At 36.1% G+C, this 26,560-nt stretch overlaps 1 protein-coding gene across 3 annotated transcripts in view; it reads left to right on the top strand.

Moving 5' to 3' along the window:
- Positions 1-26,560, top strand: part of PCDH11X (protocadherin 11 X-linked) — an 804,948-nt gene that overhangs the window by 214,559 nt on the left and 563,829 nt on the right. The window lies entirely within an intron of this gene.

The raw sequence follows: 26,560 nt of genomic DNA on the forward strand, positions 1-26,560 counted from the left end.
ATCAAGACCAATCATTTCTCTATGATATATTCTACCATTTTGGACATTATATTTATGCATTTATTTATTTGTTTATATTTAATTGTCCTTTTATGTAATTTTTTCCTCCCCATTCAAATCATAAGCTCCTTATAGGGTGGGGCGCATGTGTCATATTTTCCTGTATTTTCACTATGCCCAATACAGAGCTAAGCATTTAGTTTATAGTCAGTAAATAATCTATTTCCTGATTGATAGCATGTTTGCATAGTTTTTATTCTTTTTTTCTTGTGAGACAGTGTCTCACTCCATTTTCTAGGCTGTAGTGCAATGGTGCAAACACAGCTCACTGGTGCCTCAACCTTCCCAGCTCAAAGGATCCTCCCACCTCAGCCTCTCAAGTAGCTGGGACTACATGCATGTTCCACCATGCCCGACAATTTTAATTTTTTTTTTTTAAAGATGGAACCAAGCTGGTCTCAAACTCCTGGGCTCAAGTAATCCTGTTGCCTCAGCTTCCCAGAGTGCTAGGATTACAAACGTGAGCCACCATGCCTGGCCTTAATAGTATGTTTCTGTAAAACAGGAATGCAGTAACATTTCAGTTAATCGGTATGTTGGCAACAAATTTAATTTGATTAATGGTTTTTCATGTAACAGTTTTCATCATTTTATTCAGTGCAATTATTTCAAGTGGGATATCCCCTGATGAGACTAGTGGGATCAACCACCAAAACCCTCAAATCTGTGCATTGATATTTGTTTACACTCTTAATTCTCTTATTTTTTTTTTTGGAAGACAACTGTGTTTTTCATGAAACTTCAATCAGAGCAATATGTTTGGAAAGAGGCCACATTAAAATGCTCAAAAGTGTTACTAAAAAATGTTACATACACAGCATAAACTTAGAAGAAAAAATAAAATATTTACTCTAAAATTTGCATGGTTTAAAATAATAGAGTCAATAGAGCTTTATAAAAAATGACAGCTTTCTAGTTTTTAATTGAAGAATAAAAAGATAACACTGGCTATACCAGATGATGGAGAGACTCAGAGGTAGTCATGGAATCAGATGGTGAGAATGACTCGTTTGGAACAAATAATCTCATTGCTGGTGTTTATCTACCATCGCATATTTTTCTCTTTCATTGTTTCTTCTTTATCCCTACCAAAGCTGTATGTTTTCAAATTAAGGCTAAATGAGTAGCTGCATGGCTTCTAGCAGTTCAGAGTAAGCAGGTGTAACGCGACAGACTTAAAATAGGAGTCTAACTTTAAAAATGGAAAATATAACATTAGCTCTAGTTGTCTTAGCTGACAAAGTAACTCTAGGCTAATGACTGAAGAAATGGTTTTTCAACATGAGTCAACTAGCAGGCAAACACATTCTACCTTCACCAGGTAAGAAAGTCATGATTATATATGACCAGTGCTGGATCATACATAGGCTACCCTGAAGTTATACTCCTTAATTAAAATAATTAATTAATATTATGACTTTAGCATAAATTGAATATTTTGCCTGATGATATCAAACAGACTACATTTTAGTCCAAATCTTTAGTTCTTCTGGATTTACATTAATCCCTTTGTTCCATTTTCACATATGATTTGCCAAAGTGCCAGTGGACTGGGTTCTGGTTAACTGAAGTACTACTGTATACAATGAAATAAAATAGTATTTAATATATTACATATTTAGTTTCTGCTATATTTAAAGTTATACTTAATAACATTCTTATTTTAAAAAATTATTTCTGTGAGTACATAAGTATATATATTTATGGGGCACATGAGATTTTTTTGATACAGGCATGCAATGTGAAATAAGCATGTCACAGAGAAGGAAGTATCCATCCCCTCAAGCACTTATCCTTCAAGTTACAAACAATGCAATTAAATATTTTAAGTTATTCTAAAATGTATAATTAAGTTATTATTTACTATGGTCACCATATTGTGCCACCAATTTGTAGTCTTAATTATTCTTTCTAACTATATTTTTACCGATTACACATTTCATCCTCACCCAAGACCCCACTACCTTTCCTAGTCTCAGGTACGCTTCCTAGTCTCCTCTATTCTTTATGCTCGTGAGTTCAATTGCTTTGATTTTTAGATCCCACAAATAAGTGAGACCATGCCATGTTTGTCTTTCCGTGCGTGGTTTATTTCACTTAACATAATGATCACCAGCTCCATCCATGTTGTTGCAAATGACTGGATTTCTTTCTTTTTGATGTCTGAATAGTACTCCATTGTGTATATGTATGACATTTTAAAAAATCTATTCATCTGTTGATAGACATATAGGTTGTTTTCAAATCTTGGCTATTGTGAACAGTGCTGCAATAGACATACGAGTGCTACGAGTACAGAAATCTTGTTGATATTCTGATTTCCTTTCTTTTGGGTATATACCCAGTAGTAGAATCACAAGATAATATGATAGCTCAATTTTTAGTTTTCTGAGGAAACTTCAAACTGTCTTCCACAGTGATTGTACTAATTTACAATCCCAACAACCATATATAAGGGTTCTTTTTTCTCTGCATCCTCCCCAGCATTTGTTATTGTTTGTGTTTTGGATATAAGACATTTTAAATGGAGTGAGACAATATCTCATTGTAGCTTTGATTTGCATTTCTCTGCTGATCAATGACATTCACCACCTTATCATATGCCTGTTTGCCATTTGTATGTCTTGTTTTGAGAAATGTCTATTGAAGTCTTTTGCTCATTTTTTATTGGATTATTAGATTTTCTTCCTATAGAGTTGTTTGAGCTCTTTATATGTTGTGATTATTAACCTCTTTTCAGATGGGTAGTTTGCAAATATTCTCCCACGTTCTGTGAGTTATTGCTTCACTTTGTTGATTGTATCTTTCGTTGTGCAGAAGCTTTCAACTTGATGTAATCTTACTTGTCCATTTTTTTCTTTGGTTGCCTACGCTTATTGTGTATTGCTCTAGAATTGTTTTCCCAGACCAATATCCTGGAGATTTTCCCCAATGTTTTCTTATAGTAGTCTTCTACTTCGGGGTCTTAGAGTTAAGTCATTTGCATTTGATTTTTGTATATGACGAGAGATAGGGGTTTAGTTTCATCCTTCTGAATATAAGGATCCAGTTTTCCCAGCACCATTTATTGAAGAGACAGGTATGTTTTCATCTAACCCCAGTGTGTGTTCCTGACACCTTTGTCAAAAATAAACTCACTGTTAGGGTGTGGATTTCTTTCTGGGTTCTCTGTTCTGTTCCATTTGTCTATGTGTCTGTTTTCATGCCAGTACCAGCTGTTTTGGTTACTATAGCTTTGCGGTATTATTTGAGGGCAAGTAATGTGATTCCTCAAGTTTTGTTCTTTTGCTTAGAATAGCTTTGGCTATTCTGGGTGTTTTGTGGTTCCATATTAATTTTAGGATTTTTTTTTCTAAATCTGTGAAGAATGTCATTGGTATTTTGATAGGGATTGCATTAAATGTGTAGATTGCTTATGGTAGCATGAACATTTTACCAACATTCATTCTTCTAATCCATGAACATGGAATATTTTTCCATTTTTTTGTGTGCTCTTGAATTTCTTCCATCAATGTTTTTAGTTTTCATTATGAAGAACTTTTACTTCTTTGGTTAATTACTAGGTAATTAATTTTATTTGTGGCTATTGTAAATAAGATTGAATTTATTTTCTTTTTACATTGGTCACTGTTGGTATATTAAAATGCTACTAATTTTTGTATGTTGATTCTCTATCCTGCAATTTTACTGAATATTTTTATCACTTCTAATAGTTTTCTTGTGGAGTCATTAGATTTTTTCAAATATAAGATTATATCATCTTCAAACAAGAATAATTTGACTTCTTCCTTCCCAATTTGGATTCTTTTTTTTTCTTTTTATTGCATTTTAGGTTTTGGGGTACATGTGCAGAACATGCAAGATAGTTGCATAGGTACACACATGGCAGTGTGTTTTGCTGCCTTCCTCCCCTTCACCCACATCTGGCATTTCTCCCCATGCTATCCCTCCCCAGCTCCCCCCTCTGCTGTCCCCCCCATTCCCCCCTATAGACCCCAGTGTGTAGTACTCCCTTCCCTGTGTCCATGTGTTCTCATTGTTCATCACCCACCTCCAATTTGGATTCTTTTATTTTTCTTATGTCTGATTGCTCTAGCTAGGACTTCCAGTATATGTTGAATAAAAGTGGTGACAGTGGGCATTCCTGTCATGTTCTGTATTTAGAGGAAAGTCTTTCAATTTTTCACCCTTAATTATGATACTATCTAAAGCTCTTTCATATATGACTTTGATTATATTAAGGAAAGTTTCTTCTATCCCCAGTTGCTTCAGGGTTTTTATCATGAAAGGATGTTGAATTTTATCAAATGGTTTTTCAGCATCAATTGAAATGATCATACAGTTTTCATCCTTAATTCTGTTGACATATCACATTGATTTGTTTATATTGAAATATCCTTGCATCTCAAGGATAAATCTCACTTGGTCACAATGAATAATCTTTCTAATGTATTGTGGAATTTGGTTTGCTAGTATTTTGTTGAGAATTTTTGCATCAATATTCATCAGAGATATTGGTCTGTAGATTTATCTTTTTATTGTGTCAGTCTGGTTTTGGTAACAGGGTAATACTGTCCTCATAGAATGAGTTTGGTATTACTCCCTCCTCCTGCATTTATTGAAGTAGTTTGAATAAGATTGGAATTAATTATTTAAATGTTTGGTTGCATTTAGCAGTGAAGGCATAGGGTCCCAGGCTTTTTTTTTTTCTTTTTACTGGAAGAATTTTATTATGGTTTTAATCTCAGTACTTGCTATTCGTCTGTTCAGGTTTTGGATTTCCTTTCAGTTCAATCTTGGTAGATTGTATGTATATAGGAATTTTTATATTTCTTCTACATTTTCTAAATTATTAGCATAGAGTAGCTCACAGTAGTCACTAATGATCCTTTGAATTTCTGCAGTATCAATTATAATGTCTCCCTTTTCATTTCTGATTTTATTTATTTAGATCTTCTCTCTTTTTTTCTTAGTCTGAATAAAGGTTCTCAATTTTGTTTAATTTCAAAAAATCACCATTTTGTTTAATCAATATTTTTCATTGTTTTTTCATGTCCATTTCACTTATTTGTGCTCTGATCTTTATTATCTCTTCTACTAATTTTGGTTTGATTTGCTCTTGCTTTTCTAGTTTTTTAAGATGTATTATTACATTATTCATCTGAAGATTTTCCTCTTTTTTGATATAGGCACTTATAGCCATAAACTTTCCTATTGGTATTGCTTTTGCTGAATTCTATAGGTTTTAGTATATTGTGTTTACATTATGATTTGTTTCAAGAAATTATTCAAATTTCTTCATTGATTTACTGGTCAATCAGAAGCATATTGTTTAATTTCCATTTATTTATATATGTTTAAAAGTTCTTATTATTTACTTCTAGTTGTATTTAATTGTGGTCAGAGACAATGCTTGATAATATTTAAATTTTTTTTGAATGTTTAAGACATATTTTGTAACCTAACATATGATCTATCCCTGAGAATGATCCATGTGCTAAGGAAAATAATGTGTATTCTATAGTTGTTAGATGAAATTTTCTGTAAATATCTATTAGTTCCATTTGGTCTATAAGAGCCCAGAATAAATCTGATGTTTCTTTGTAAATTTTCTGTCTGAAGATCTGTCCAATGCTGAAAGTGTGGTGAAGTCTCCAGCTATTATTGTATTGGGACCTATCTCTCTCTTTAGCTCTAATAATATTTGTTTTATATATCCGTGTGCTTCAGTGTACATATATAATTGAAAATTATTATATTATCTTGTGAAATTGACCCCATTATCATTATATAGTGAAATTCTTTGTCTCTTCTCATAGTTTTTGTCTTGAAATCTAATTTGTCTGATATAAGTATAATGACCCTTGCTCTTCTTTGGTTTCCATTGACCTGGAGTATTTTTCCATCCTTTTATTATCAGTCTACATGTGCCTTTTTAGGTGAAGTGTTTCTGGTAGGCAGCAGATCAGTGGGTCTTGTTTCTTTAGCCATATAGCTAGTTTATGTGTTTTGATTGGAGAGTTCAGTCTATTTACATTCAGTATTAATACTCACTATTGATAAGTAAGACTATTGATAAGTAAGGACCTACTCCTGCCATTTTCTTATTTGTTTTCTGGCTGTTTATTGTCTTCTCTTACTTTCTTCTTTCCTGCCTGTCTTCCTCTAGTGAAGGTGATTTTCTCTGGTGATACGACTAAGTTTCTTTCTTTTTATTTTTTATGTATCCATTGTATGCTTTTTGGTTTGGAGGTTACCATGAGGCTTGCAAATACTAACTTACATCTCATTATTTTAACATGATAACAACTTAATACTATTTGTATAAACAAACAAAAAGAAAGAAAACTAATAAAAACTCTGTGCCTGAACTTAGTCCCCCTGCTTTTTTTTTAATTTCATTTTTTTACATACTTTAAGCTCTGGACTACATGTGCAGATCTTGCAGGATGGGTACATAGTTATGCACATGCTATGGTGGTTTGCAGCATCCATCCCCCTGTCACCTACATTAGGCATTTCTCCTAATGTTATCCCTCCCCAATCTCCCCACCCCCTGCTATCCCTCCCCTAGCCCTTCCACCCCCCAACAGACCCCAGTGTGTCCATGTGTTCTCATTGTTCAATACCCACTTATGAGTGAGAACATGCAGTGTTTGGTTTTCTGTTCCTGTGTTAGTTTGCTGAGAATGATGGTTTCCAGCTTCGTCCATGTCCCTTCAAAGGACATGAACTCATCCTTTTTTATGGCTACACAGTATTCCATGGTGTATATATGTGCCACATTTTCTTTATCCAGTCTATCACTGATGGCCTTTTGAGTTGGTTCCAGGTCTTTGCTATTGTAAACAGTACCACTGTGAACATAAGTGTGCATGTGTCTTTATAATAGAACAATTTATAATCCTTTGGGTATATACCCAGTAATGGGATTGCTGGGTCAAATGGAATATCTATTTCTAGGTCCTTGAGGAATCGCCACACTGTCTTCCACAATGGTTGAACTAATTTACACTCCAACCAACAGTGTAAAAGTGTTCCTATTTCTCCACATCCTCTCCAGCATCTGTTGTTTCCAGATTTTTTAATGATTGCCATTCTAACTGGCATGAGATGATATCTCAATGTGGTTTTGATTTGCATTTCTCTAATGATCAGTGATGATGAGCATTTTTCCATATGTTTGTTGGCCACATAAATGTCTTCTTTTGAAAAGTGTCTGTTCAAATCCTTTGTCCACTTTTTGATGGGGTAATTTTTTTCTGGTAAATTTGTTTTAGTTCTTTGTAGATTCTGGATATTAGCCCTTTGTCAGATAGGTAGCTTGCAAAAAGTTTCTTCCATTCTGTTGGTTGCTGGTTAACTCTAATGATTGTTTCTTTGGCTGTGCAGAAGCTCTTAAGTTTAATTATCTATCTATTTTGGCTTTTGTTGCCATTGCTTTTGGTGTTTTAGTGCCGAAGTCTTTGCCTATGCTTATGTCCTGAATGGTATTGTCTAGATTTTCTTCTAGGGTTTTTATGGTGTTAGGTCTTATGTCTAAATCTTTAATCCATCTGGAGTTAATTTTTGTATAAGGTGTAAGGAGGAGGTTCAGTTTCAGCTTTCTGCACATGGCTAGCCAGTTTTCCCAATGCCATTTATTGTATGACTATGTGTTGAAAAGTTTTTGTAGTTATTATTTTTTATGGGTTCATCTTTTTGCTTTTTTACTTAAGATAAAATTAGTTTCCATGCCACAGCTACAGTTTTATAATATTCTGTATTTTTCTGTGTATTTACTATTATCATTGAATTTTATGTTTTCAAGTGATTATTTATTCTTATTTATGTCCTTTTCTTTTTGATTGAAGCACTCCCTGTAGCATTTCTTATAGGCCTGGTCTGATATGGCTGAAATGCCATAGCTATTGTTTTTCTGGGAAAATCTTTATTTCTCTTGCACGTTTGACGGATAGTTTTTCTAGAAATACCATTCTAGTGTAAAAGTTTTGTTCCTTCCACGCTTTAAATATGTCATGTCACTCTCTCCTTGCCTGTGAGGTTTCCACTGAAAAGTCAGCTGCCAGATGTATTGGAGCTGCATTGTATGCCATTTGTTGCTTTTCTCTTGCTTTTAGAATCCTTTCTCCACTGTTAACTTTTAGGAGTAGGATTATTAAACGACTTGAGGTAGCCTTTTCTGGGTTGAATCTGCTTTATGTTCAACTTCTTTCTTGCACTTGGATAATTATATCTTTCTGTAGGTTTGAGAAGTTTTCTGTCATTATCCCTTTGAATTATTTTTCTACTGCTATCTCTTTCTCTACCTTCTTCAAGGCTAGTAACTCTTAAATTTGCCCTTTTCAGGCTATTTTCTTGATCCTGTAGGTGTGCTTCATTCTTTTTTTCTTTCTTTTGACTCTTCTGTTCATTTTCAAATAGCCTGTCTTCAAGCTCAGTAATTCCTTCTGCTTGATCAATTCTGCTATTAAAAGATGCTGATGCATTATGCAGTATGCCAACTGAATTGTTCAGCCTCAGAATTTTTGCATTATTCTTTATAATTATTTTAATCTCTTTGTTCAATTTATCTGATGATAGAAGACTGCATTCCTTCTCTGTGTTATCTTGACCTTTTTTTTTGAGTTTTCCCCACACAGCTATTTTGAATTATCTGTCTGCAAGGTCATATACCTCTGTTTCTCGTTTCTCCAGGACTGCCCCATGGTTCTTTTTTTTTTTTTTTTTTTGAGATGGAGTTTCGCTCTTGTTACCCAGGCTGGAGTGCAATGGCGCGATCTCTGCTCACCGCAACCTCCGCCCCCTGGGTTCAGGCAATTCTCCTGCCTCAGCCTCCTGAGTAGCTGGGATTACAGGCACGCGCCACCGTGCCCAGCTAATTTTTTGTAATTTTTAGTAGAGACGGGGTTTCACCATGTTGACCAGGATGGTCTCGATCTCTTGACCTCGTGATCCACCCGCCTCGGCCTCCCAAAGTGCTGGGATTACAGGCTTGAGCCACCGCGCCCGGCCAGTTTTTATTTAGTTTCTTTGGTGAGGTCATGTATTTCTGGATGGTGGTGATGCTCGTAGATATTCTTCAGTGTCTGGGAATTGAAGAGTTAGATATTTATTGTAGTCTTCCCTGTCTTATTTGTAGCCATACTCCTTTGGAAGGGTTTCCAGATATTTGAAATGGTGTGGTCTAAACTGTGTCTGTTTTAGGGGACACTCCAATCCCATTAATGCTGTGATTCTTGCAGACTCGTAGTGGTGTTGCATTTATGGTATCAGACACAATCTGAGAGATTTCTCTGGATTATCAGGCAGAAACTCTTGTTCTCTTCTCTTACTTTCTCCCAAACAAACAGAGTCTCTCTCTATCTTTTCTAACCCACGTAAAACTGGAGCTGCAGTGACAACAAGCACCCCTGTGGCCACCACCACTATGACCCTGCTGGGTCATACCTGAAGCCAGCACAATGCTGGGTCTCATTTAAGACCCACTGTAACTATTCCCTGGCTACTTCCCATGTTTGCTCAAGGCTCTGGTGCTCTACAATCAGCATGTGGCAAAGCCAGCCAGGCCTACGTTCTTCCTTTCAGGGCAGTGAGGTCCCCCAGCCCATAGGTAAGTCTAGAAGTACTGTTTGGTAGTCAGGGACTAGTGTCAAAAACCTTAAAAGTCTACCTAATGTTTTACTGTATTGCAGTTGAGCTGACAAACCACAAGACACAGTTCTTCCCACTGTTTCTCTCTCTTTCCAAAATCGGTGGAGCCTCTCCCCATAGCCACAACCACCTCAGGCCATGACGTGTACTGCCAGACTACCGCTGATATTCCCTTATGACCCAAGATCTCTCAAGTCAGCTTACTGTGAATGCTGCCTTCCCTGGAACTCACGCTTTAGAGTAGTAGCCTCTCTTCTGATTCAGGTCGAGAGCAGAAATGCCACCCAAGGGTCAAGTCTTACAATTACAGACCCCAAGAGCTCACGTGGTGGTATTGCTGCTGGTTATGCAGGGCCTGAGGGCTCTTTAGTTAGCAGGTGATGAATGCTGGTAGAACTAGGTCCTTTCTTTCAAGCCAGCAGTTTCCCTTATGGCCCAGGATGTGTCTAGAAATGTCATCTGGAAGTTAATGCCTGGAAAGGGGGCCTCATGACTCTGACCAGTGTGCTATCCTTTTGTGGCTCAGTGGGAAACCTAGACGCAAGACAAAGTCCTTCCCACCCTTCCTTCTTCTCTCTTCAAGTGGAAAGAAGGGGTGCCTTTCAGTGTTGAAAGCCGTGCATCCTGGGGTTAGGGTAAGGATGACTACAGCACTCTTTTCTATTTATCTTGCTTCTAACTTAATAGTACTGATATAATCATTTTTAGTCATTGAGTACAAGGTTTAAGTTTTCTACAAAATTTACATGATTATATTTTGTTTCATTATAACTTACTACATGTTAGATTAAGCAATGTCATATTGAAAATATTTTTTTTCTCATAAGTAAGCTTATAGAACATTCTTACAGATTTTTTTTTTTTTTGGACAGAGTCTTGCAGGCTTAGGTGCAGAGTAATGCAATCATCCTGCCTCAACCTCCTGAGTAGCTGACACTACAGATGCATGCCAACTCTTCTGGCTAATTTTTTATTTTTATTTTATAGAGACAGGGTCTCATTATGTTTCTCAGACTAATCTTTAACTTCTGCGCTCAAGTAACCCTCCTGCCTCAGCCTCCCAAACTTCTGTGATTATAGATGTGAGCCACTGTGCCCAGCCCAAAAAATAATTTTTAAGGGCTATCAGTTTACAAGAAATTTTAATAATATTTAATAGTATTCAGATTTATTTTTTAATATATATTTTAAATGACACAAACTATATTTTGTATTGGGAATATTATTAAAATTATTAGAATACTTTTATTGCTCTTTTATGATGTGTTACAAATAACATGTAAATTACAATGCAATTAAAATAAATTCACAAGGATTTTATTGTTTTAAGCATACCAATATCTTGAAAGTTTTCAGGGAAGAATTGCTTTCAGTAAGATTTACCTTCTCAAGATTGAAGAACATTTTATATTGAGTTAACTGATATGCTATGAAACCAGGGCCAGGGCCGCTTGATAAAAAACAGTGACTGTTTGTTTGTTTGTTTGTTTGTTTTTGAGACGGAGTCATCTCACTCTACCTTCCAGGCTGGAGTGCAGTGAGGCAATCTTGGCTCAGTGCAACCTTTGCTTCCCGGGTTCAAGGGATTCTCCTACCTCAGCCTCCCAAGTTGCTGGAATTACAGGCACATCCTACCATACCCAGCTAGTTTTTTTTTTTTTTTTTTTTTGTATTTTTAGTACAGATGGGATTTTACCATGTTGGCCAGGCTGGTCTGGAACTCCTGACCTCAAATGATCCGCCTGCCTCAGCCTCCCAAAGTGCTGGGATTACAGGTGTGAGCCACCACCAGCCCAGTCTGTTGCTTTTTCACTAACTTATGACTTCTCTAGTATTCATCTAAAAAATAGAGACAATACCTACACAAATCAACTTTATTTAATTATTTTAACAAATACTTTGATTTCATATAACCAAACTATTCTATACACATGGAAAAATAAATATGACAGGAATATGATTCTCAGGTGATTAAAAATAATATTCGCCTTTGTCAAAATAAGCAAGTATCTACTCATAAAGAACAATGTGGAGAAAAAGAAATATGTTTGCAAGTGATCCACAGTCATTTAAAACAGATAACAACTAAGTTGCCTTATACCCCAAATGTAAATGGGCCTTTATATTTTGAACAGTGAAGCCAATTACAGAAATTTGTCAGCGTTCCTGTCATCTAGGTAGATCATTAAAATAATTTTAGGGATTTCATGTCTCACTTTTCTTCTTATTACGTTCTTCCAGACATAGCCCATAATATAGCTTTTCTATCTAGAATTATTTATAAATTCATCACAATTACTGGTATTTAGATACTGTTTTACCCCCTCAGAGAGTTCTTTCATTACCTCATTAATTAATAATTCACACAGTTTTCCATGTGTACAGAACAGTTTGATCTTATGTATTCAAAATATTTGATTAAATAATTCTATAAGATAGATATGCGTAGATATCGTCTCTGTTTCTTAGATGAATACTAGAGAAATCATAAGCTAGTGAAAAATCAATAGTCACTATTTTTTTCTGACTTTTAGGTTTGGGGGATACATGTGGAGGTTTCTTATATAGGTAAATTGTTTGTCACTGGGGTTTAGTGTACAAATGAGCTCATCACCCAAGTAGTGAGCATAGTACCTAATAGTATTTCAGTGCTCACCCTCCTCCTCCCCTCCCCACTCAAGTAGTCCCCAGTATCTATTTTTCTCATCTTTGTGTCCACATATACTCAATGTTTAGCTCCTACGTATAAGTGAGAACATGAGGCATTTGGATTTCTCTTCCTGTGCTAATTCACTTAGGATAATGTCCTACAGCCACATTCATGTTACAGCAAGGGAAATGATTTTGTTCTTTTTATGGCTATGTAGTATTCCATGGTGTGTATATATATATATCACATTTTCTTTATTCAGGCCACAGCCTATGGGCATGTAGGTTGATTTCTATGTTTTTTGCTACTGTGAATAGTGCTGCAGTGAACATACACACAAATGTGTTTAGGGCAGAACAATTTATAATCCTTTTGGTATATAGCCAGTAATAGGATTACTGGGTTGAATGGTTATTTCTGTTTTAAGATCATTGAATAATCTCCACTGCTTTCCCCAGTGGCTAAACTAATTTACATTCCCACCAACAATGTATAAATATTCCTTGTTTTCTGCAACCTCACCAACATGTTATTTTTTGACTTTTTAATAATGATCATTCCAAGCAGTGACTATTTTTATCAAAGGGCCCTGGTTTCACAGGATACCACTTAATTCAATGTAAAATGTGTTTCAATTTTGAGAAGGCAAATATTTCTGGAAGAAAATGGGCTCTAAATTGGTTGGTCAACTTTCTTATTTAAAGCGGTGAATCTAATACATGAAGTAGAGAAAAGAGAGTTTATGGCCTTGAATCAGGATTCTACAAATTTGAAGGAAGAGCAAACACCAAAAAGTATCTTCTTAATAGATATCATTTCCCATTTTGCCACTTCGGTGGCTTGCTGTATAAGTTAAATTAGGTAGATATACACATTGATGGAAGATAGAATTATTGATAAAAACAGGAAGAACATAGATACTTAGGTTTTAGAATCAGCATTACAAGGGACCCTGAAAATCATTTAATGAAACCATATTCTTATAGAGGAAGTCGCTGAAATCTAGAGGAGAATACTGACTTGCCAAATGTCCAAACTCTTGTTTTAGTGTTAGAGCCAGTCTTAGAATCTGGGCTTATTTTTCCCATATAGTAGTTTTTATATATTTTTAATGTAGTCTAATGAAGCTTCTAATATCTAAAAGGCAATTCTTGTTTTAGGTGAAAGTTTTTTTTTTCAAAGTCAGTCTTGACATATAGGGCCATTACAGCAACCTAATAGGCAAATCTAACACATATCTTTTGTACTCTAAAAACATTAGACACAACTTGATTCTTCAGGTTATATTAAAATAATGAAGTGGTGGTGAATACATAGAACAGATGTGTGTTCATAAAGACCATGTGTTATTTTTGTTTAATGTAGTAATGTTGTGATGTGCTGCTGAGTCGCTTATCTTAGGGAGATAGTGAAATGGCAGCTGGCTTTACCCTAGAAGACCTCTTACTAGAGAAATTCCAGCTGTGAATATATGATGCTTCCTTAAATGGGCAAAGAGAAGTTATCCCATATGTAAAAATATTCTCAACATCTGTGCTGCTTTAGGAACAATATTCTCTTTGTAATTGGCTTCTGTAAGAGGAGTTTTTCCCTTAAAAAAATGTAGAAAACTGAATCTGTACAAAATGTTACAAATAATTGGAAAGAGGATTTAAAAAGCACTTTTTGAAAGTCTGTTCTTTTTGAAAGTATAAATATATACAAGTATAAACATATTTGTTTATTGTATAGGTACAATCAGTGTTAAGAAAGTAGTTAAAATAGCATGTGTCTCACATTATAAAATCCCTGCCTAAAATGACTTAGGGCTTTACAAAGGTAGACCTCGTACAAGTCCATAGTCCTATTGGACAAAATTCTTTTGGATTTAGTAAAAATATTATAGAAGCATGCTCCAGAGATATTATGGGTTTGGTTTCAGACTACTGCAATAAAACAAATATTCGAAAAAGTGAGTCATGGAAATTTTTTCATCTTATAGTACATTAAAAAGTTACGTTTATACAATACTGTAGCTTACGTGTACAATAGCATTAATCATTAATGTCTCATAAAATAATTTGCATATCTTAATTTCAAAATATTTTATTGCTAAAAATGCTAACAATTGTCTGAGGCTTCAGTAGCGTGAAATCTTTTTTTTTTTTTTAAATAAAGAAAATGGTGGACCTTAATCTTTATTGACAGGACACTGTGAGATATGAAATTCCACTTATCATTTCGCTGGTGAAAGCTCTTGCCTTGATGTTGATGGCTGCTGGCTAATGGGGTGGTGGATGCTGAAGGCTGGGGTAGGTGCGGCAGTTTCTTAAAAGAAGATCACAGAGAAGTTTGCTACATTGATTGGCTTTTCCTTTCATGACAAAAATACTCTGTAGCATGCAATGCTGATTGATAACATGTTACACACAACAGAACTTTTTTCAAGAGTGGAATCAATCTTTTCATAACCTGCCACTGCCTTATCAAGTAAACTTATGCAATATTCTATCTAAGTCCTTTGTTGTCGTTTCAACAATGTTTATGGCATCTTCACCAGGCATAGATTTCATCTCAAGAAACCACATTATTTTCTCATTCATAAGAAGCAACTTATCCATTCGAGTTTTATCATGTGATTGCAACAATTCAGTCACATCCTCCGGCTCCACTTATATTTCTATTTCTTTTTCTACTTCCATAACATCTGCAGTGACTTCCTTCAACAGTCTTGAACCCCTCAAAGTCATCCATGAGGTGTAGAATCCCCTTTTTCCAAAGTCTCATCAATATTGATATTTTGACCTCCTTCCATGATTCATGAATGTTCTTCACAGGATTTAAAATGGTGAATCTTTTTCAGAACTATTTCCATTTGCATTTCTCAAATTCATCAGACAAATCACTGACTATGGCAGCTATAGCCTTATGAAATGCAATTCTTAAATAATGAGACTCGAGAGTTGAAATTACTCCTTGATTCATGAACTGCAGGATGAATGTTGTGTTAGCAGCCATGAAAACAACATTGATTTCCTTGTATATCTTTTCCAGAACTGTTGGGTGACTAGCTGCATTGTCAGTAAGAAAATATTTTGAAATGCATCTTTGTTTTTAGCAGGAGGGATCAACAGTGGGCTTAAACTCCGTAAAGAGATTTGCCGTCATCCAGGCTTTGTTGTTCCGTATGTACAGAACAGGCAGAGTAGATTTAGCATGATCCTTAAGGGTGCTAGCATTTTTAGAAAAGTAAATGATCATTGTCTTCAGCTCAAAGTCACCAGCTGCATTAGGCCCTAACAAGAGGGCAGTATTTACTTTGAACCTTTAAAGCCAGGTATTGACTTATCTGTAGCTATGAAATTCCTAGATAGCGTCTTCTTCTAATGTAAGGCTGCTTCATCTACACTGAAAAGCTGTTGTTCAGTGCAGCCACCTTCATTAATTATCTTAGCTAGATCTTCCGGATAACTTGCTGCAGCTTCGTTATAAGCACTTGCTGCACATTTATATTATGGAGATGGCTTCTTGCCTTAAACCTCATGAACCAATCTCTGATAACTTCCTTTTTTTTCCCTGCAGCTTTCTCACCTTTTCCAGCCTTCACAGAATTGAAGAGTGTTAGGAATTTTTTCTGGGTTAAGCTTTGGCTGACAGGAATGTTGTGGCTGGTTTGATCTTCTATCTAGACCACTGAAACTTCTCCATATTAGCAATAAGGCAGTTTCAGTTTCTCATCATTTTTGTGTTCACTGGAGTAGCACTTTCAATTTTCTTCAAGAACTTTTCCTTTGCATTAACAACTTGGCTAACTTTTTGGCAAAAGAAGACTAGTTTTCTGCCTGTCTTGGCTTTTGATATGCTTTCCTCCTCACTAAACTTAATCACTTTTAGCTTTTAATTTAAAATGAGAGACATGTGACTCTTCCTTTCATTTGAACACTTAAGAGGCCATTTTAGGATCCTTAGTTGGCCTACTTTAAAGAGTGTCATGTCTTAGAAAATAGAGAGGCCCTAAAAGAAGGAGAGAGACATGGAAGGGCCAGTTCATGTAACACTCAAAACACAGAAAACATTCATCAATTAAGTTCTTCATCTTATATGGTCAGGGTTTGTGGATTCCTGGAAAATTATAGTAGTAACACCTATAGCCAAAAATAATTAAATTGTACATTGTAAAATAACTAAGAGTTTAACTAGATGATTTGTAACACAAAAGATAAATGATTGAAGTAATGGATACTCCATTTACCCTAAAGTGACTATTACATGTTGCATGCCTTTATCAAAATAGCTAATGTAATCCATAAATATAAACACCTACTATGTGCCCACAAAAGTTAAAAATTATGAAAAAGAACACTGATCACAGATCACCATAAAAGATATAATAGTAGGTGGGGCATGGTGGCCCACCCCTGTAATCCTACCACTATGGGAGGTTGAGGTGGGCAGATTACTGAGGTCAGGAGTTCAAGACCAGCCTGGGCAACATGGCAAAACCCCGTCTCTATTTAAAAAACATAAATTAACTGGGTGTCATAGCACATGCCTGTAATCCCAGCTTCTTGGGAGGCTGAGACATGAGACTGACTTGAACCCAGGAGGTGGTAGTTGCAGTCAGTCGAGAAGCCAAGATGGTGCCACTGGACTCCAGTCTGGGTGATAGAGTGAGACTCTGTCTAACCAACAACAACAACTATATATATATATATATCTCCATATATAGTATAGTATATATATGTTTGTGTATATATACATATATATAGTGTATACATACATATATATAACTTTTTTGTTATTCTCTGTGCATATATGTATATGCATGTATATATATTTAATATATATTGTATATTAAATATATATTATATGTGTATATCCACATATATAATATATATGTGTATATATTATATATTAAATGTGTACATATGTATATATTCTACATATTTGTGTATATATGTATATGTACACGTGTATATATATTTTATATATAATATATATTAAATATATATACACGTGTATATATTTAATATAGAATATATAAACATATATAGTATATTTACTATACACAGAGAGAGAATACCAAAACGTTATATATATACGTATCTATACACACATATATATATAGTATACTATGTATGTGTGTACATATACATATACATAGATATATATAGTTGTATATATACATATATATACACATGTAATATATTTAATATATATGTTTATATTTTATACATATTTTAAATTTTTAAAATTTAAAACAAAATATCTGTGAAGCACAATGAAATGAAGCACAATAAAATGAGCTATGTCTGTATTGAGTCTTGTTAATGTTTATGGTAATCAATGCCAAAGAGTAAACATTCAGTCTTTACCAGTGTGTGAAATATCTGGATACCAGCAACAATAACAAGCAGCCAAATGGTTAGGCTCAGAGAGCTGGATGCTTTAGCAGCTACTGTGTTTGGCATTTATTTGTCTCATTCTTACTATCCGTTGTCATAGCTGATGGGAGGTTCATTATAAAAATGACTGGAAAGAGATGATCTGAAATCAGTATGTATTAGTTGAGTCTCAACCACAAATAGTATTAGAGTTTGTTTTTCAAGTTCATTAGACAAATAGCTGTCAATAAAATTGTGTAGATATATTTTGTTTTAAAAAATAACAATGCTTATTTAAGAATACAGTTATGAGCAAAAAAATCAATATTAACATCTGCAAATTCTTAAATGGATATAGTTAATATACATTGCTAAGTTGAGCATTTTTAATGGCAATGTGAACAGTTTTTAAAAAATTGACCAGGGTGTACAGAGTCAAAAATGCCATTGCCTTGGTACCAGTTATCTTCAAATGCACTTTCAAATTAAATATTCCAAAAGCAGTCTGAGCAATGGTAGCCCACTTGTAATGAATATAGCCTCTCAAGACAGCTACCTGGAAATTAATGGCATTTGTCTAAATATATACATTCTGACAGGCTTGTTAAACACCAGTTATAATAATATATAGCCATGATTCATATAGTATCTAATTATGATGTGTTACTGTTATGTTTCTCATGGATGTCATGTGATCTGATTATTCGTACAGCCATGTACGTGTTTGCACATGTACACACACACATACACATTGACCATTGAAAATAAAAAAGAAGAGCCTGATTGCCTGTGTTCCAGTTGTGCTACACCTTCATTTATAATCTTACATGTATCAGAAAAGACTTTATGCTACAAATCCAGAGTCAGTAAACTATAAATCCTGGGCACATATAGTCTTTGTAGGAGCTACAGATAGTTTTTTTTTTTTCTTTCACATTTTTAAATGTTTAAATACATCAGATTTAGAGGATAAGATGGCTCAATAGACACAGCCAGGTGGAACAGCTGACACTGAGGGATCAAGACAACTGGCACACTTCTAACAGATCTTTAGTGGTAAGGAACTGAGAGTGGATGGAGGAAAGATGGAAGCTGGGCTGAAGAGGAAGGAAGCTGGGAACACTGCATGGGGCTACTGCATGCCAGGACTCATTCCTAACCCCCAGGGACTGCAGGGGGACAGGTGAGTTAAACTGTCAAGGAGTAACTTGCTCTTGTCAGGAGCCTCTGGAATCCTAGCAAGAGGAGACTCCTTTACTCCACTAGCAGTATTACATATATCATTGAGGCAGAACATTTACAAAGATATTCAGAACTCAAACTCAGTCCTCTATCAAATGGACCTGATAGACATCTACAGAATGTTCCACCCAAAAGCAATATTACATATGTTCTTCTCATCACCACATGGCATCTAACCTAAAATCAACCACATAATCAGACACAAACACTCTTCAGCAAATGCAAAGGAACTGATATTATAATAACCACTCTCTTGGACCACAACACAATCAAATTAGGAATCAGGTCTAAGAAATTTTCTTAAAACCATACAATTACAGGGAGATTGAATAGCCTGCTCCTGAATAACTTTTGGGTAAATAACAAAATTGAGCCAAAAATAAAATTACTGGAAACTAATGAGAACAAAGATACAACATACAAGAATCTTTGGGACACAGCTAAAGCAGTGTTTGAAGAAAAATTCATAGCACTAAATGCCCACATCAATTTAAAAAGATCTTAGGGGGGTGGGGCAAAGATGGCCAACTAGAAGTAGGAGAGATCAGAGGCTCCTCTTGAAAAAAAACTGTAACAGTGTGCAAATCCAACACCAGCAAGTGAGGTATCCAGGTTCTGTCTTCAGAACTGACTAGGCAGCTGGCATGGCCCATGGAGAGGAAGGAAGAGCAGTGTGGTGTGGCAGCCCACCCAAGAGCCACAAGGGGCAGGGGACCCCTAATCCCAAACCAAAGGAGGCAGTGAATGAGTGTGCTACCCAGCCTGGGAAACAGTGCTTTTCCACCAAACTGTGCAACCCATGGATTGGAAGATTCCTCTTGTGAGCCCCTGGCACCAGGGCCTAGAGCCCCAACCACAGAGCCGTGTAGATTCTCAAAAGCCACTCAGCTAAAAACAGCTTAAGCCTACCAATCTCCCCATGGGAGGGGCAGCCAGCATCACAGCTGCTGCTGTCTGCTGTCTAAGCCATTTGAGCTCCTTGTGGGAGGGGTGGCAGCCAGTACTGGGACTAATAGCTGCCTAACACTAAGCTCCCAGGGCAAGGGAAGGGCAGCAGTCATCTCTATAGCTCCAGCTATATCTCTATAGCTTCACGTTTTTCCCCTGTTGGAGCCAGGGAACCTGGGTGGCTTGGTCCTAAGGGATATCTCCCACAGCCCGACACACCGGCTGTGGCAGACTGTGGCTAGAGCACCATTTCAAGCCTGACCCTGACCCATTCCTCCTCGTTGGGCAAGGCCTTGCTGCAGGAACTCCAGCAACTCCAGCTAGGAGCTCAGGGACAGAACTCTTATCTCCCTGAGCCTGAGTTCCTAGGGGAAGGGGTGGCTACAGTCTCTGTGAAACAGCAGACAGTCTTTCCTCCTGCTAGTTCTGAGGAATCCCAGCAGCCCAAATGAATGGGTTTCCGTCCAACGAAACACACTCCCTCCACCAAGAAATATTCACAATGCTTGGTTAAATGGGTCCTGCTCCCCGTGCCACCCAACTGGGTGAGACCCTCCAACAGTGTTTGGCAGGCACCCATCTTTGCTGTTGTCCAGGCTCCTCCAGTGGTATCTTCAGGAGCAGGAGCAAACCAGATGAATAGGGCCTGAGGTGAACCCCTGGAAAACCACAACAGCCCTATGGAAGAGAGACCTGACCATTAAAAGAAAAACAAACAGAAAGCAACAACAACAACAGCATCAACAAAAAAAGTCCCCACCAAAACCCCATCCACAGGTCAGCAGCCTCAAAGACCAAAACTAGACAAACTCATGAAGCTGAGAAAGAATCAGTGAAAAATGCTGGAAAAAGTCAAGAAAAAAAGACCAGACTGCCTCTTCTCCTCCAAATGATCTCAATGCTTCCCCAGCAAGGGTGCAGAACTGGACAGAGGATGAAATGCACAAATTGACAGAAGTATACTTCAGAAGGTGGGTAATAACATACTCCACTGAGCTAAAGAAGCAGTTTCTAGCCGGGCGCGGTGGCTCAAGCCTATAATCCCAGCACTTTGGGGGGCCGAGGCGGGTGTATCAGGAGGTCAAGAGATCGAGACCATCCTGGTCAACATGGTGAAACACCGTCTCTACTAAAAATACAAAAAATTAGCTGGGCATGGTGGCGCGTGCCTGTAATCCCAGTTACTCAGGAGGCTGAGGCAGGAGAATTGCCTGAACCCAGGAGGCAGAGGTTGCGGTGAGCCGAAATCGCGTCATTGCACTCCAGCCTGGGTAACAAGAGCAAAATTTCGTCTCAAAAAAAAAAAAAAAGAAGCATTTTCTAACTCAATGCAAAGAAGCTAAGAACTTTCATAAAAGGTTACAGGATCTGCTAACTAGAAAACCAGTATAGAGAGAAACATAAATGACCTGATGGAGTTGAAAAACACAGCACGAGAACTTTGTGAAGCATACATGAGTATTGACAGCTGAATCAACGAAGTGGAAGAAAGAATCTCAGAGGCTGAAGACCGTCTTGCTGCAGAGAAGATTACGGAATAAATTTAAAACAAGAACAAACATAACCTCTGAGAAATATGTGGCTGTGTAAAAACACCAAACCTCCAGTTGATTGGAGTACCTGAAAGAGACATGGAGAATGAAAAAAAGTTAGAAAACACACTTCAGGTTATTATCCAGGAGAACTTCCCCAACCTAGCAAGGCAGACCAACATGCAAATTCAAGAAATACAGAGAGGACCTCTAGGATATTCCACAAGAAGATGAACCCCAGAACACATAATAATCAAATTCTCCAAGGTTTAAACAAAGGAAAAAATGTTAAGGGCAGCCAAAGAGAAAGGCCAGGTCACCTACAAAAGGGAAGCCCATCAGCCTAACAACAGATCTCTCAGCAGAAACCCTACAAGCCAGAAGAGAGTGGAGACCAATATTCAACATCCTTAAAAGTTAAGAGAAAATCAAAAGAAGGACAATGTTTTGTGATATATGAAAATTATGTGAAATTTCAGTGTCCATAAATAAAGTTTTATTGGAATACAGCCACAACCATTCATTTACATATTGCCTGTTGCTGCTTTCACACTATAGTGGCAGAAATGACTAGTTGCAATAGAAACCATATAGTTCAACAATCATAAATTTACTATCTGCCTTTTTCTATATATAACAAAAACATGCTGACTCTTGCTGTAGATCACTCACGCTGGTGGAATGTGTGGTTAAAAGAGGAGATGCATTTCCCATAAGACTCGGGGAACACTCATTATCCATTCTTAATAGAAAATGATAGGGGATTAACAAGTGATGTGAATGAAACAAAATAGCATCTATAGATTGCCTTTTGGAATTTGGAGGAAGAAAAATTTTTCAATTTTAGGCATTAAATCACTGTGAGCATGTGTTTCTGAGTACTATTCAAACATTGAGTAAGAATAGAGCACAGGTAGAAAGAAGAAAAGAAAGCTTTTACTCTGTTACGTGTTTTCTTCTCTATGTGTCATGTGAGAATAGAAACTGTATCTCCTTCAAGATGAGCATAGTTATTACCTGGGGGTTCTCTTCCCTATTCACAAATTAGAAAGTAGGTGCTGGGAGGAAAATTGCTACTCTGATGCCATAAAAGAACACTTCTAGGCTAAAAGGAGAGAATTGTATCCACTTGGAATTTAGCCTATTTCTCTTAATCTTTTGCTCTTTTTCAGGAATGTGAATGTGATGACTGACTGTTTATTCTACACAATCACCAGGGAAACATATTGCCATTTTAGTGACTACGTTTTGTATTTTGTTAAGGTTCATGCTTTAAATTTTTTCCTTGTGCTAAAATATTCAGTGTTTTTATGTGTGTATATACACACACATAGCACACGCAGACACATAGTGCATGCCATATATAATGTGCATTATTTGCATATTATATTTATGTATGTATGTGTCTCAGTGATAGTGTCGTGGTAAGAATGTGATAATATATTGGTATGATCTAATAATTTAGCTTCTCTTATTTCATTGGAATACAAGTACCAAGGGGCTTGTTGGCCTGTATAAGAAAACTCCTAGTTGGGAGCTAAATGCCTTCACAGTACCAATTTTACTAGCTATGCAGATGTCAAATAATATAGTACATAGGCGGCCAAAGCAATTTTTTACTGATTGTCTCTTAATCAAAGAATAGGAGATATTAAGAACAGTTAAATAGCCCTAGGGACCACGTGTACTATGGCCAAGAAAGAGAAATGTGAGTCATAAATTAAGTTTATTACAACTTATATATAGCATAGCAAGAGAATCATGAAAGTAATACCATATCACTCCCCTTTTCACTAATCCATGAATATTAGATTTATCAATTATGCTTAGCAGTTTTTAGCATACAAAAACATTATAAAATACATATAATCTTACAATATAGCTGCAAAAATATAGTTAAGTGTCTGAAATTCACTTATATAAACAAAACTATAATAATCCAGTGGGAACTGACTTACTATTCAATGTTTCAGCCAGGATACAAGATGTAAGTTATTGTTACAAATGCGTGCACGACCATTGTTATGTCATTGAATTGCAAGAAAATTCACCTTACTGTGTAATTTTTCTGCCCTCTGAATTATGCACATTTTATATTTGATGGTTTCTTGCTAAAAAGCACATATAGGCTTTCTCCATTTGACTTTATTTTCTCTCTTACAATTTGTCATAGATGACTCTAGATTGTGAACTTTTTAATTAAAATTTTTAATGGTGCTTGTCCCAGCTTTCTACACATCTATGCTCACCTTTAAGAGTTGAACTTACCGTTTAAGTTTAGAGTTTTCTAAATACTATTTCATTGTCTTACAGTGACAAGTATAAGGCTCCCTGCATAGTCAGTGCTATCAAAAGCTAATTAATTAAGAGAAACAAAGGTAAGTGTTAAAATTTAAAGATCACATGGTGAGGGAAGTCTCAAAACTTTGGCAGAAAACTCTCCAAAGTATATCTGTGAGTAATGTTACATACTTCATATACCGTATGATGGTGACAGTAAGGATTAGGACTGATTTGAAAATTTGAGTCTTATTTATAAGCTTCTTGCTTGTGAATTGAAGTTAGACTTACAGTTTATTAACCATTTCTTACTATCTTCACTATTTCTACACTGGTCCAAGTGTAAAAATTATTTTATCTCTCACCTGAATTATTCCAATAGTCTCTATAATTGTCTCCTGTTTTCACATTTTCTTTATCACATTCTCTTCTCAATGTAGCAGAGATTCTATTAAAAGGAAGCCAGCTGATTCCTCTTTTCAAATCTCCAATGTCTGCTTCTCATTTAAAGTAAAACCCAAGGTCCTTACAGTGGTCTACAAGGCTCTATGAGATCTTCCTTCAGGTCTACCACTTTTTTTTCTACTATTTTCTCCCCCACTCAAACTAGCTTCTTTGCTCTTTTCTATAAATTGCCATTTATAAGTTATTATCACATTTCATTTTTAAAATACCATGAAGCTCAAATACTCATAAATTAGTTTCTACTTATTTGCCCTCTGAATACTTTCTCTAGGACTCAACAGGTATAAACATTGGTACAAAGGAGGCCAAAAACACAGCAGTAACAGAAACAGCAACAACAAGCTGTCTGTTTTCTCCTTCTGAGATTCTTTGCTAAAACTGCAGATTGTGCCAGGTTGGAAGGAAGAATCAATGACCCATCATGAGCAATGTACACACAATCTTGGTCTTGCCATTTCCTTGTCTTTTTGGTGGGCCAGAAGGATACCATTGAAAATTACTGCTTCAGTGTTTTACAGAATTAATGTAGCTTCCAGAAAGGCTTATTACACTCCCCAGGAATAGCTTATACATTGGGAGAACCTGGCTCAGTTTGTTGGTAAAATCCACATCTGCTACAGGATAGGAACAACTGCTGATTAAAGGAGACTTCAATAGCTCTGGTCTTTAGGAGCAAGTTTACTGATGGCAGAGTTTTCGAAGATTAATGCAAAGTCCAATGTCCCTTTTATCACCACCTCCTACGGGTAATGATTGAACATAATTAGCATTATTTTATTTGCTGGAATCCTTCCCCCATTACTGTTAACTGTCTTTCTATCCCAGTTCATTGGATTGTCACTGATCTCAATTTTACTTTGAGTATTCAAGTGAGGCTGAAATTTCTCCTATTTTCTAGTTAAAACTTAAAATATGTGACACGATCAGAAGTTGGAGGAAATCAGGCATTTATAATGAATATGAGATTGTAGAGCTCCCAGTGTAATTCAGATTCTTTTGTCAACGTTTATTCAAGTTCACCATATATAAAAAACTACCCTATAAACTTCTTTTACTATACCAATACAATCCTAGCATAGGTGAGTTGTTGTTTAGACTTATTGTAGCATATGCTATTTAGGAAACTTTTTGCAAAGAAATAGGGGAGAGGGAGTACATTTCAAAATTGTTTTGAACATTAGGTAGTATTAAGTATTTCCAAAAATAAAGAGAAGCTTTTTGGATTAAGAAATGTTGCTTAATGAACATTGCACTTGAACATAATTTTTCATAATTTAAAACCTTACTATATTACCTAATAAGTAAACAGAAATCTTAATTGATTTGTCCATTTCAGACTGGGTTATGGACTGATATTAGAAAATCAGGCCAATAAGACTAAGAGAAACAATAAGTAGATTTGAACCTTTCTGTTAAACTAGATTTCTAAATAGTAACTGAGTTGGTTTTACAATATTATAATGTTTTCTGGTGGGGCAAAGATTTTTTTTTAGTTATTTTTTAAAATTTTTGTGGGTATACAGTAGGTATATATATTTATGGGGTAGATGAGATACTTTGATACAGGTATGCAATGCATAATAATCATGTTATGGTAAATAGGGCATGCATCCCCTCAAGCATTTGTGCTTTGTGTTACAAAAAATCCAATTATACTTTGTTATTTTAACATGTACAATTTATTATTGACTGTAGTCACCCTTTTGTACTAGAAAATACTAGGTCTTGGCTGGGCGCGGTGGCTCACGTCTGTAATCCCAGCACTTTGGGAGGCCAAGGTGGGTGGATCACGAGGTCAACAGATTGAGACCATCCTGGTCAACATGGTGAAACTCCGTCTCTACTAAAAATACAAAAAATTAGCTGGGCAAGGTGGTGCGTGCCTGTAATCCCAGCTACTCAGGAGGCTGAGGCAGGAGAATTGCCTGAATCCAGGAGGCGGAGGTAGCAGTGAGCTGAGATCGCGCCATTGCACTCCAGACTGGGTGACAAGAGCGAAACTCCGTCTCAAAAAAAAAAAAAAAAAAGAAAATACTAGGTCTTATTTATTGTCTCTATTTTATTTTTGTACCCATTAACCATCCCCATCTCCCCCAATCCTTAAACTACTCTCCCCAGCCTCTGGTAACCATCCTTCTCTCAATGTCCATGAGTTCATTTGTGTTAATTTTTAGATCCCACAAATAAGTGAAAACATGCAAAGCTTATCTTTCTGTGCCTGGTTTATTTCACTTAACACACTGATCTTCAGTTCCGTCCATGCTGTTGCAAATGACAGGATCTCTGTCTTTTTGTGGTTGAATAATACTCCATTGTGTATATATGTGACATTTTTTATCCACTTGTCTGTCGATGGACACTTAGAT

The sequence above is a fragment of the Callithrix jacchus genome, chromosome X (genome assembly GCF_049354715.1).
Source record: "Callithrix jacchus isolate 240 chromosome X, calJac240_pri, whole genome shotgun sequence".
In the NCBI taxonomy this organism is placed as follows: domain Eukaryota; kingdom Metazoa; phylum Chordata; class Mammalia; order Primates; family Cebidae; genus Callithrix; species Callithrix jacchus.